The sequence below is a fragment of the Macaca nemestrina genome, chromosome 5 (assembly GCF_043159975.1).
Source record: "Macaca nemestrina isolate mMacNem1 chromosome 5, mMacNem.hap1, whole genome shotgun sequence".
In the NCBI taxonomy this organism is placed as follows: Eukaryota; Metazoa; Chordata; class Mammalia; order Primates; family Cercopithecidae; genus Macaca; species Macaca nemestrina.
In genome coordinates this window covers 141,399,860-141,411,989 of record NC_092129.1, presented here as the reverse complement: position 1 = coordinate 141,411,989, position 12,130 = coordinate 141,399,860, and the positions used below count along the sequence as shown (strand labels likewise).

The 12,130-nt window shown below is 41.0% G+C and overlaps 1 protein-coding gene across 2 annotated transcripts in view; it reads right to left on the bottom strand.

The window, feature by feature from the left end:
• Positions 1-12,130, bottom strand: part of LOC105489633 (triggering receptor expressed on myeloid cells 1) — a 46,899-nt gene that overhangs the window by 15,116 nt on the left and 19,653 nt on the right. The gene's annotated exons all lie outside the window — the stretch shown is intronic.

The window sequence follows — 12,130 nt, the reverse complement described above, 5'->3', positions numbered from 1 at the left end:
TGCATTTAAATTAGAATGAAGTAGAATGAAGTCTTTCTCCACTTGTCTGATCTATTTGTGTACTTGAGGTCAACAGTGTAAATAGTCATGTGTCACTTAATGACAGATACATTCTGAGAAATGTGTGGTTAGGTGATTTTGTGTTGTGGGAACATCATAGAGTGCACTTACACAAACCTAGATGGCACAGCCTACTGTACACCTAGGCTGTATGGTATAGACTATTAACATTAGGAAGGGGAACAGAGGGCACTTTGCTCTCCAGAGGCCCCCTCTCCATTCACATCCAGTTTAAACAATTACCTTTCAACCTCACAAAATCTAAGGGAGAATGATACTTGAACATAAATTAAAGTAAAGCATGTTCCTAGGCTGCAAGCCTGCACAGTATGTTACAGTCCTCAATACTGTAGGCAATTGTAACACAATGGCAAGTATTTGTGTATCTAAACATAGAAGAGGCATAGTAGCAATACGGTATTATGACATTATAATCTTATGGGACCACCACCGTATATGCGGTCTGTTATGGACCAAAACATCCTCGTGCAGTGCATGGCAGCATTCTCTAATCCTTACCACTTTATTTTTCTGAGGAGTTTAATGACCCAACCAGTAACTTTTTCAGGCTGAATAGGCATGACGATATTCCTGCCTAACTACTAGGGTCTCTTTAAATTCTCAAGCTACTGCTCCCAACAAGATATTATTTCTTAAGGCTTGTCATAGAGCATTGTGATTTGTGACCTATGGTTCCTGTTAATTTTACTAAGGCTAGGTCACATGTCCCATTTCCATGCTTGCTCATAGGGTGGCCTCTACCACCAGGAAGATTTAGTCTTTGGGTACCATGAACCTTTTTGTATTTGTCAAACTCTATCTTCAGAGCTATTATGAAATTAATACAGTTTCAAAATTGATACAATTAATGAAATAATGCCAATATTATTCTGTTTTGTTTTGTCTTTAATAAGTCACTGCCCCAAGTCAGTAGGTCTCAATCTTCACTATGGGGTAAATTAGCAGTTTCTTCCTTAATAAAGATTGGTTAATCTAACCTAGCTAGAATATATGTGTAACATTTTTTAACAGTGAGATTGCATATACAATATTTTCTTTTCTGGCTCAGAGGAGGGGCCCACATGGAACTGGAACACAGATCTCTGAGGATAGTGTGACCCTGGTGCTGATATCTCTGAGGATGCCCAATGAGACTACTTCTGAGAGTGGGGAAAACTGCAAACTGGAACCAGTCACTGTTGCCCGTGAAAAGCATCACTGAGGCTACTCACAATGGAAGGGGATGAAACAGGAATCAGTGAGCGTGTCCTGTCTTCCTCCTCCAGCCTCCCAGTCTCCCTCTAGTGCCCCTATTGAGAGTCCAACAGGGAACCAGCCAGCAAAGACAAAGTGAGTTTCAGAATCTCCACTCAAACCAAGGTAAAGAAGTGTTCATCAGAGAGACAATGACTGAATAACCAGCTCACTCACACAGTCAATAAACAAGGGCACCTCAACTGTGGGACAGGAATCTTTGACAAGCCGTGCTAACAGTGACTGTGTTACAGGAAAGGGGTTGGATCTCACACAAGAAAGAATCCAGGGCAGGTCCACACAGTAAAGTGAAAGTAAGTTTACTAAAAAAGTAAAGGAATAAAGAATGGCTACTCCATAGACAGAGCAGCCCCAAGGGCTGCTGCTTGGCCACTTTTATGGTTACTTCTTGATTATATACCGAACAAGGGGTGGATTATTCATGCCTCCTCCTTTTAGACCACATGGAGTAATTTCCTGACTTTGCCATAGCATTTCAAAACAGTCATGGTGCTGGTGGGAGGATGACCAGGGGTCACTCTTGTTACCATCTCAGTTTTGGTGGGTTTGGGCCAGCTTCTTTACTGCAGCCTGTTTTATGAGCAAGGTCTTTATGACCTGTATCTTGTGCTGACCTCCTATCTCATCCTGTGACTTAGAATGCCTTAACCATCTGGGAATGCAGCCCAGTAGGTCCCAGCCTCATTTTACCCACCTCCTATTCAAGATGCAGCTGCTATGGTTCACACGCCTCTGACATTTCGCCCCTCCCTTTTATAAGAGAACCCTTAATCCTAAGGGTTTCAAAGGGATGAAGATCCGTTTTCTGTAACTTCTTCAGGCTGAATAGGGGTGACGATATTCCTGCCTAACTATTAGGGTCTCTTGTATTCAGTGCAGGGAGGAGCTCAGTCAGAAAGCATCAGTATGCTGAGGGCCATTCATTACTCTTGAGTTCTGACAAAAGTTGATATCTGGAAGATTAGTAAATGTTCAGTTTAAGAAAACATTCAGTAAGCTTATCCTGCATTCCTACACAAAGAGTAAAGCAGCAATATATTCCACAACAGTAAAGCAAAATAAGTAAAATTATCCCAAGTAAACTAAATTAGAAGGCTTTCCATGAACTGGGCAACTGTTAAAACCAAGCTGATATAGGGTTGTTAGCCAATTCCAATATGTGCTCAGAATTTAAATATTGATCCAGATTTTTGTGTTACCCCTTTTGTATTACTCTTCCAGCAAAGAGTGCAAAGCAGATTATTTCAAAGAGAATAGCAGTTAATATCCCATAGTGCTAAATTCATTCTTAGCCACAAAGGACCTTACCAAGAGGGACTTTACCGACAGGGACCTCTAACCCCCTAAATCTTAGAAGGGACTCTAACCCTCGTAAGTCGGGTCTCTAACCCAGCTGGTCAAGCGTTCTTGTCTTTTATTAAGAGGGGGCTCCAACCCACTATGCCTTAGGAGAGACTCTAACTCCTTTAAATTGAGCCTCTAACCCAATCCCATTCTTTACCCAGGTATATGCACCCCACTTACCCAAAGTCCGCCAATCAGTGCTGCAGTCTATTTCCTTTGCATCAGGGGTCTCCTCAGTACCATGCCTTCTGTGGTTCACCAGAAAGATGTTACAGAAACATCCTCAGATGTTTTTAAATTTTTTTTCCAAAATGAAGTCCTTTTAATTTTCAGACCAACCAAACATTTTTAATATAAAAACATTTTAATAATATACAAGCAGCAATCACAATGGCATCCACGTGGAAGCAAAGGGACTCGGGCACAGATGGGGAGGCGGACTACGGAGGGATGGTTTTCAGGGTCCCAGTTGCTTTCCTTGCCTGAAATCACTCTGGTCTTAGCAGAGGGAAGATTAAGGCAGCCAGAGGCAGAGGGGCCCTGACCCTGACCCAGAGACAGACTGAGCACAGCAGACCCCTCTAACATCATCTTCCCACCATGGCAGCCTCCAGGGAAAACCAGATTCAGTCAGAAGAGAACAGGAAGGTGGCTGTGATTAACAGGAAAGGCAACCATGGTTCCTCAGCATCCTGTTGATCACACCTCTGGGAAAAGAGTTTTCCAGTGACTGCTGGATTGAAGAGGACCTAAGAATCTTCCTGGGGGAAGGATGGAAATGGGATCTGAGTCTGCGTACTAACCAAGATGCCTTGCCTGCAACACCAGAAAGCTGGAGTGGATCTGCTCAGATGTTTGGGAAGAGAAAAGAATGACAGAGCCTTTGGCCCAGGAGAGCTGGAGTGTTAACAAGTATTGACTGAGAAATCCTCTAGGCAGGCCAGGGAGGTCTGTGGCCCACCACTTACCCAAAGGTAGCCATTGGGTTGGGGGTTTCTGCACTATAGTCACTTCCATGGTCAGCAGAAAGATGTTACAGGACCCCACCACTTACCCAAAGTTAGCCTTTGGGTCGGGGATTTCTGTGCTATAGTCCCTTCTGTGGTTGCCAGAAAGATACTACAGGAAATGGGTCTGGATCCAGACCCCAAGAGAGGGTTCTTGGGTCTTGTGCATGAAAGAATTCAGGGGAAGTCTATATAGTAAAGTGAAAGCAAGTTTATTAAGAAAGTAAAGGAATAAAAGAATGTCTACTCCATAGACAGAGCAGCCCCAAGGGCTGCTGGTTTAGCTGTTTTTATGGTTATTTCTTGATTATATGCTAAACAAGGGGTGGATTATTCATGCCTCCCCTTTTTAGACCATATAGGGTAACTCCTGACGTTGCTATGACTGTAAACTATCATGGTGCTGGTGGGAGTGTAGCAGTGAGGACAACCAGAGGTCACTCTTGTTGCCATTTTGGTTTTGGTGGGGTTTAGCTGGCTTCATTACTATAACCTGTTTTATCAGCAAGATCTTTATGACCTGTGTCTTGTGCTGACCTCCTATCTCATCCTGTGACTTAGAATGCCTTAACCATCTGAGAATGCAGCCCAGTAGGTCTCAGCCTTATTTTACCCAGCTCCTATTCAAGATGGAGTTGCTCTGGTTCACATGCCTCTGACAACTGCACCAGCCTTTCACCTACGCTGAAGGCATACATAACAAATGTGAACAACATCATTATCCTGATAACAAAACCAAAGACATCACAAGAAAAAAACTACAGACCAAATCCCTTATGAAAATAGACACAAAAATCCTCAGCAAAACACTAACAAACTGAATACAACAATATATAAAAAGGATTATACACCATGACCAATTAGGATTTGTCCTACTTGGCATTGGTTCAACATATGAAAATATTTCAGTGTAATACTCCATATTACCTTGTAAAGGAGGAAAATGTCACAGTCATTTCAACAGATGCAGAAAAAGCATTTGACAAAATTCAACTCTCTTTTATGATAAAATACTCAATAAAGTAGGATAAGAAGGGAATTTCCTCTATGCAATAAAGGGCATCTATTTAGAAAAAAAAAAACCTACAACTAACATATTTAATGATGAGAGACTGCAAGCTTTCTCTCTAAGGTCAGGAATAAGATAAGAACGTCTTCTCAGGCAACTCTATTCAACATTGTACTGGAGGTTCTAGTCAAGGCAATTAGGCAAGAAAATAAAAGGCAGCCAGGTTAGAAACAAAGAAGTAAAACTATCTCTATTCACAGGTGACATAATCTTGTACATAGGAAATTCTAGGGAAGTTTTTAAGAAAACTATTAGAGCTAATTAACAAGTTCAGCAAAGTTACAGGATATAAGATCAATGTGTAAAAATCAGTTGTATTTCTACTTACTAGCAATAAACAATCTGAAAATGAAATGAAATTAAGAAAGCAATTTCCTTTATAATGGCATCCAAAGGAATGAATATTTAAGAACAAATTGAACAAAAGAATGCAAGATTTGCACACTAAAAACTACAAAACATTGTTATCTGGCAGAGTCTTTGTCTTTTTGTACCCACTCACCCAGCTTGGGTCCCATCTCCACTGCTTTATGTTTCTGCTCCAGGAGGCCCTAGGTAACTCTGCTGCAGCCTCTACCATCCTGTGACCTGCAGGAGCTCAGTAAGATGGCTAACTAGATGCAGCTAGGAGGAACATCTGCCACTTAAGGACGGTGACATAGAGAAGACTGGTGTACTGAGGGAAGGCACTGAGAGTGGATGGAGGGAGGACACAGAAGCTGGGAGAAAGCTGGAAACCTTGCATGGGCCATCATACCTTGGGACTCATTCCTGGCCCCCAACAACTCTGGGGAACAGGTGAGTTGAGCAGGCAAGGCATGACCCAGTCTTGCCACAGACCTCTAGAATCCTGACAGCAGGAGACCCCACAACCCCACAGACACTTGAGCTGGCAGAGGGAGCTGCTTAGAGAGGTAGTAAGGGCAGGACTCCAGTCTGTGTAGAACCCAGAGGGTTTGGTGTGGGAATGTCTGTGGTGGAGCACAGCTGGGGATGCCCATACCACAAGGCTTACCATGATCTCCTAGGAGATTTTAGCCTTGGGGAAACTGTCTGATTTCAACAGAGCAGGGTGGTCTTGCCAGTGAGACAGGCTAGTCTGATCCGAGTGCCCTCCTGTCTGCTGGCCTCTCCTGGGGCCCCAGCCTGCCCATGCCTGCTTTCAGTGCAGCCTTGGATACCCAACTGGCGTGCCTCCTGGGGGCCTGCGTCATAGTTCCTTCACCAGCAGACCTGATCATCAGAGCACTCAGCAGAGTGGCCCCTGATGATGAACACCAGCCCACCACACCCTCCCTCTGTGGCAGCCTTCCCCATGCCACTTTACCAGCACACATTTGCTCACAGCCAACCCCCACCACTTTCCCAGTACACGTGTGTGGGGGCGGATCTCACCTCCCCTCCTCCACTGGTGCATGTGAACCTCACAGTGCCACTACTGCAGGCATGAGCATACCCCTGCCCCAGCCACGCTGCCATTGCCAGTGTGAACACAGGCACAGAGGCCCCACCTCCCACCCCACACTGCCACCACCACTAGCACAAACACACACACGGTGGCCCACAGTCTCACAGCCGCCAGGACCCTACCCCAGCCAACAAGCATGCACCCTGCTGTGCTGCTGCTGCTGCTGCTGACACATGCAAACACACACAGATCCTACTGCCATCACCCTGACAAAGTGCTTTGACTGGTACCACCCATCAGAGTGTCGTGACCAGCGGCATAGCTGGTTCCTAACCTCAAGGGGCCAGAGAATAAAGCTGGGGGCCTCATTCCAGCCCCCCGGAGCTAGACCCTGCAGCTTAGGAGTGCTGAGTTGAGCCTTGGCCCCCTAACATCTTCCAGAAACAAAGCCAGTCAACTGGACCCACCTTATACCACAATCAAACCCCCAAGGGCATCAATGAAGATAAAAGCAAACAAACCTGTCCAAAGGACAGCAGCTTCAAAGATTGAAGAAACATCAGCCCACACATATGAGAAGGAATCAGCACAGGAACTCTGGCCTCTCAAAAAGTCAGAGGTCTTTTTACCTCCAAATGACCACACTAGTTCCCCAGCAATGGTTCTTAACCAGGCTGAAATGACTGAATCACAAAAACCGAATTTAGAATATGTATAGGAACAAAGATCATTGAAATTCAGGAGAAAGCCAAAACCCAATCCAAGGATTCTAAGGAATACAATAAAACAATAAAAGAGCTGAAAGACAAAATGGCCATTTTCAGAAAGAACCACACTGATTTGATAGAGCTGAAAAACTCACTTCAGGAATTTTATAATACAATCAGAAGTATTAACAGCAGAATTGATGAAGCTGAAGAAAGAATCTCAGAGCTCAAAGACTGGTTATCCAAAATAACTCAGACAAAAATAAGGAAAAAAAATAAAGAAGAATGAACAAAACCTCTAAGAAATATGAGATTACGTAAAGAGACCAAATCTATGACTCACTAGAATCCCTGAAAGAGAAGGAGAGAAAATAAGCAACTTGGAAAACATATTTCAAGCTATCATCCATGAAAATTTCCCCAACCTCACTAGAGAGCACCACATTCAGGAAATTCAGAGACCCCTGCAAGATACTAGATACAATGGCCATCCCTAAGAAACATAGTCTTCAGATTCTCTAAGGTTGAAATGAAAGAAAAAAGTGTTAAAGGCAGCTAGAGAGAAGGGGCAGGTCTCCTACAAAGAGAACCAGCTAGCAGCAAACTTTCAGCAGAAATCCTACAAGCCAGAAGAGATCGCGGGCCTATATTTAGCATTCTTTTTTGTTTTGTTTTGTTTTGTTTTGTCTTTTGTTTTTAATCTCAATAGCTTAAGAGGTACAAGTGGTTTTTGGCTACATGATGAATGAACGAATTGTATGGTGGATGAATTGTATAGCAGTGAAACCTGGACTTTTAGTGTATTCATCACCTAAATAGTGTGTATTATACCAACAGGTAATTGTTCATCCTGAACCCCTTTCCCACCCTTCTCCATTCTGAGTCCACAATGTTTTATATACCATTCTGTATGCCTTTGTGTATCCACAGCTTAGCTCCCACTTACAAATTAGAACATTCTGTATTTGGTTTTCTGTTCCAGAGTTGTTACTTCACTTAGGATAATGGACTCTAATTCCTTCAAAGTTACTGCAAAAGACATTACATCACTCTTTTTCATGAATGCATAGTATTCCATGGTGTGTGGATGGATGGATGGATAGATAGATACATAGATAGATAGATAGATAGATAGATAGATAGATAGATAGATAGATAGATAACCATATATTTTTATCCACTTACCAGTTAGTTGGTAATGAGGATGATTCCATATATTTGCAATTGTGAATTATGTTGCATACATTTAGCATTCTTAAAGAAAAGAGATTCCAACCAAGAGTTTCACATCCAGCCCAAATAAGCTTCATAAGTGAGGAGAAATAAGATCCTTGTCAGACAAGCAAGTGCTAAGGCAAGTCATTATTACCAGACTTGTCTTACAAGAGGTCCTGAAGGGAGTACTAAATATGTTAAAGAAAGACCATTACCAGCTGATATAATCTGAATATTTGTCCCCACCCAAATGTCATGTTGAAATGTAATCTCCAATCTTGGTGGTAGGGCCTGGAGGGGAGTGTTTGGATCAAGGGGGTGGATCCCACATGAATGGCTTGGGCCATGACTTGGTGACAAGTGAGCTCTCACTCTGAGTTCACATAAGATCTGGTGGTTTGAAAGTGTGTGGCCCCACCATTCTCTCTTGCTTCTGCCTTCACCATGTGTCATCCCTGTACCCCCTTCACCTTCTGCCATGATTGTAAGCTTCCTGAGGCCTCCCCAGAAGCAGATGTCAGCACCATGCTTCCTGTATAGCCTGTAGAACCATTACCCAATTAAACCTCTTTTCTTTGTACATTATCCAGTCTCGGGTATTTCTTTATAGCAATGCAAGAATGACCTAATACATTGGCCACTACAAAAACACACTTAAGTACATAGACCATTGACACTATTGAGCAACCACACAAACAAATCTGCATAATAACCAGCTAACAATGGATAATAAGATCAAATTCACACATATCAATACTAACTTTGAATGTAAAAGGGCTAAAATCCCAATTAAAAGTCACAGAGTAGCAAGTTGGATAAAGAAGCAACACTCAGTTGTATGCTATCTTCAAGAGACTCATCTCACATGCAATGAGACCTATCAGCTCAAAGTTAAAAGATGGAGAAAATGTACCAAGCAAACAGAAAAAAGCAGGAGTTGCTATCTAATTTCCGACAAAATGGAATTTAAGCCAACAAAAATAAAAAAAGACAAAGAACATTACATAGTGGTAAAAAGTTTAATGCAGCAAGAAGATCTAACTATCCTAAATATATGTGCATCCAACACAGGAGCACTCAGATTCATAAAGCAAATTCTTGGAGACCTACAAAAAGACTGAACTTGACACTTGACCAAATGAATCTAATAGATATTGATAGAATTCTCCACCCCAAAACAACAGCGTGTACATTCTTCCTATCTGCACATGGCACATAATTTGAAGTCAACTACACAATCAACCAAAAAACAATCCTCAACAAATTCAAAGAAACCAAAATCACACCAACCACACTCTTGGACCACAGCACAATAAAAATAGAAATCAATAGTAAGAAAATTGCTCAAAACCATACAATTGTATGGAAATTAAATAACCTTTCCCCGAATGACTTTTGGATAAACAACAAAATTAAGGTAGAAATCAAGAAGTTCTTTGAATCAATGAGAACAATGATACAACATACCAGAATCTCTGAGACATAGCTAAAGCAGTATTAAGAGGGAAGCTAATAGTACTAAACACCCACATCAAAAAGTTAGAAGGATCTCAAATTAACAACCTAACATCACACTTAGAGGAAATAGAGAAACACCAGTAAACCAACCCCAAAGCTAGCAGAAGACAGGAAGTAACCAAAATCAGAGCTGAACTGAAGGAAAGTCAGTCACAAAAAATATACAAAAGACCAATGATTCCAGAAGTTGGCTATTTGAAAGAATAAATTTTATATATATATATATATATATACACACACACACACACACACACACACACACACACACAACATTATTAGCTAGATTAATAAAGAAAAAAGAGAAGATCCAAAAAACACAACCAGAAATGAAAAAGGGGACATTACCACCAACCCCACAGAAATACAAAAAACCCTCAGGGACTACTACAAACACCATTATGCACACAAGCTAGAAAACGTAGAAGAAATGAATACATTCCTGGAAACATACAACCTCCCAACACTGAACTGGGAAGAAATTGAATTCTTGAACAGAATAATATATTCCTAAATTGAATCAGTAACAAAAGGCCTACCAACCAGAAAAAGCCCAGGACCAGATGGATTCACAGACAAATTCTAAGAGGTGTATTAATATAAAGAAGAGTTGGTACCATTCCTATTGAAACTATTTCAAAAAGTTGAGTAGGGACTCCTCCCTAACTCATACTATGAGGCCAGCATCATCCTGATACCAAAAGCTGGCAAAGACACAACAAAAAAAGAAAGCTTCAGGCCAACATCCTTGACAAACATAGATTCAAAAATCCTCAACAACATATTAGTAAACCAAATCCAGCAGCACATCCAAAAGCTAATCTACCATGAACAAGCAGGCTTCAACCCTGGGATGTAATGTTGATTCAATATATGCAAGTCAATAAATGTGATTCATCACATACATAGAACTAAAAAAAAAAAACACATGATCCTCTCACTAGATGCAGAATTTTGATAAAATTCAGCATTGCTTTATGGTAAAAACCCTCAACAAACTCAGCATTGAAGGAATACCTCAAAATAATAAGGACCATCTATGACAAACTCACAGCTAACATCATACTGAATGGGCAAAAGCTTGAAGCATTCCCCTGGAGAACCAGAAAAAGATACGGATGCCCTCTCTCACCACTTCTATTTAACATAGTACTGGAAGTCCTAACCAAAATAATCAGGCAAAAGAAAGAAATAAAAGTCATCCAAACAGGAATAAAGGAAGTCAAACTATTTCTCTTCACAGATTATATGATTCTATGCCTAGAAAAAACTATTGTCTCTGCCCCAAAGCACTTTGATCTGATAAACAACTTTAACAAAGTTTCAGGACACAAAATCAATGTGCAAAAATCAGTATCATTTCTATGTACCAACAATTTCCAAGCTAAGCGCCAAATCAAGGACACAATCCCATTGACAATAGCCACAAAAGGAACGAAATACCTAGGAATACAGCTATCCAGGGAAGTGAAAGATCTCCACAAAAGAATTACAAAATGCTGCTCAAATAAATCAGAGACGACACGAACAAATGGAGAAACATTCCATGTTTGTGAATAGGAAGAGTCAATATTGTCAAAATGGCCACACTACCCAAAGCAACTTACAGATTCAATGTTATCCCCACCAAACTACCAATAACATTTCTCACAGAATTAGAAAAAACCATTTTTAAATCCACATAGAACCAAAAAGCTTGAATAGCCAAGACAATCTTAAGCAAAAAGATTAAAGTTGGAGGCATCACATTACCCAACTTTGAACTATACCACAAGGCTACAGTAACCAAAACAGCATGGTGCTGGTACAAAAACAGACACATAGACAAATGGAAAATACAGAGCCCAGAAATAAAGCCACATACCTACAACCAACTGATCCTTGACAAAGTCGATAAAAACAAGCAATGGGAAAAATCCATTTGGCTAGCCAATTACCCTAGCATCATTTATTGCACCACTTATTTATTCAATAAGTGATGCTGAGGTAATTGGCTAGCCATATGCAGAAGACTGAAACTGAGCTGCCTCCCTTACACCATATACCAAAAAATCAACTCAAGACGGATTAAAGACTTAAGTGTAAAACCTAAAATTACAAAAACCCTGAAGATAAACTTGGAAATAACATTCTCAATATAGGACCCAGCAAAGATCCAGCATTTTCATGGCAAAAATGCCACAAGCAATTGCAACAAAAACAAAAATTGACAAATGGGACCTCATTAAACTAAAGAGCTTCTGCCCAGCAAAAGAAACTATCAACAGAATAAATAGACAACCTACAGAATGTGAGAAAATATGTGCAAGCCATGTGTCTGACAAAGATTTAATATCCAGAATCTATAAGGAACTTAAACAAATTTACAAGCAAAAAACAAACAGCCCCACAAAAAAGTGGGCAAAGGATATGAACAATCAATTTTCAAAAGAAGACATACACATAACCAACAAGCATATGAAAAAATACTCAACATCACTAATCATTAGAGCAATGCAAATCAAAACCACAGTGAGACACCATCTCACAC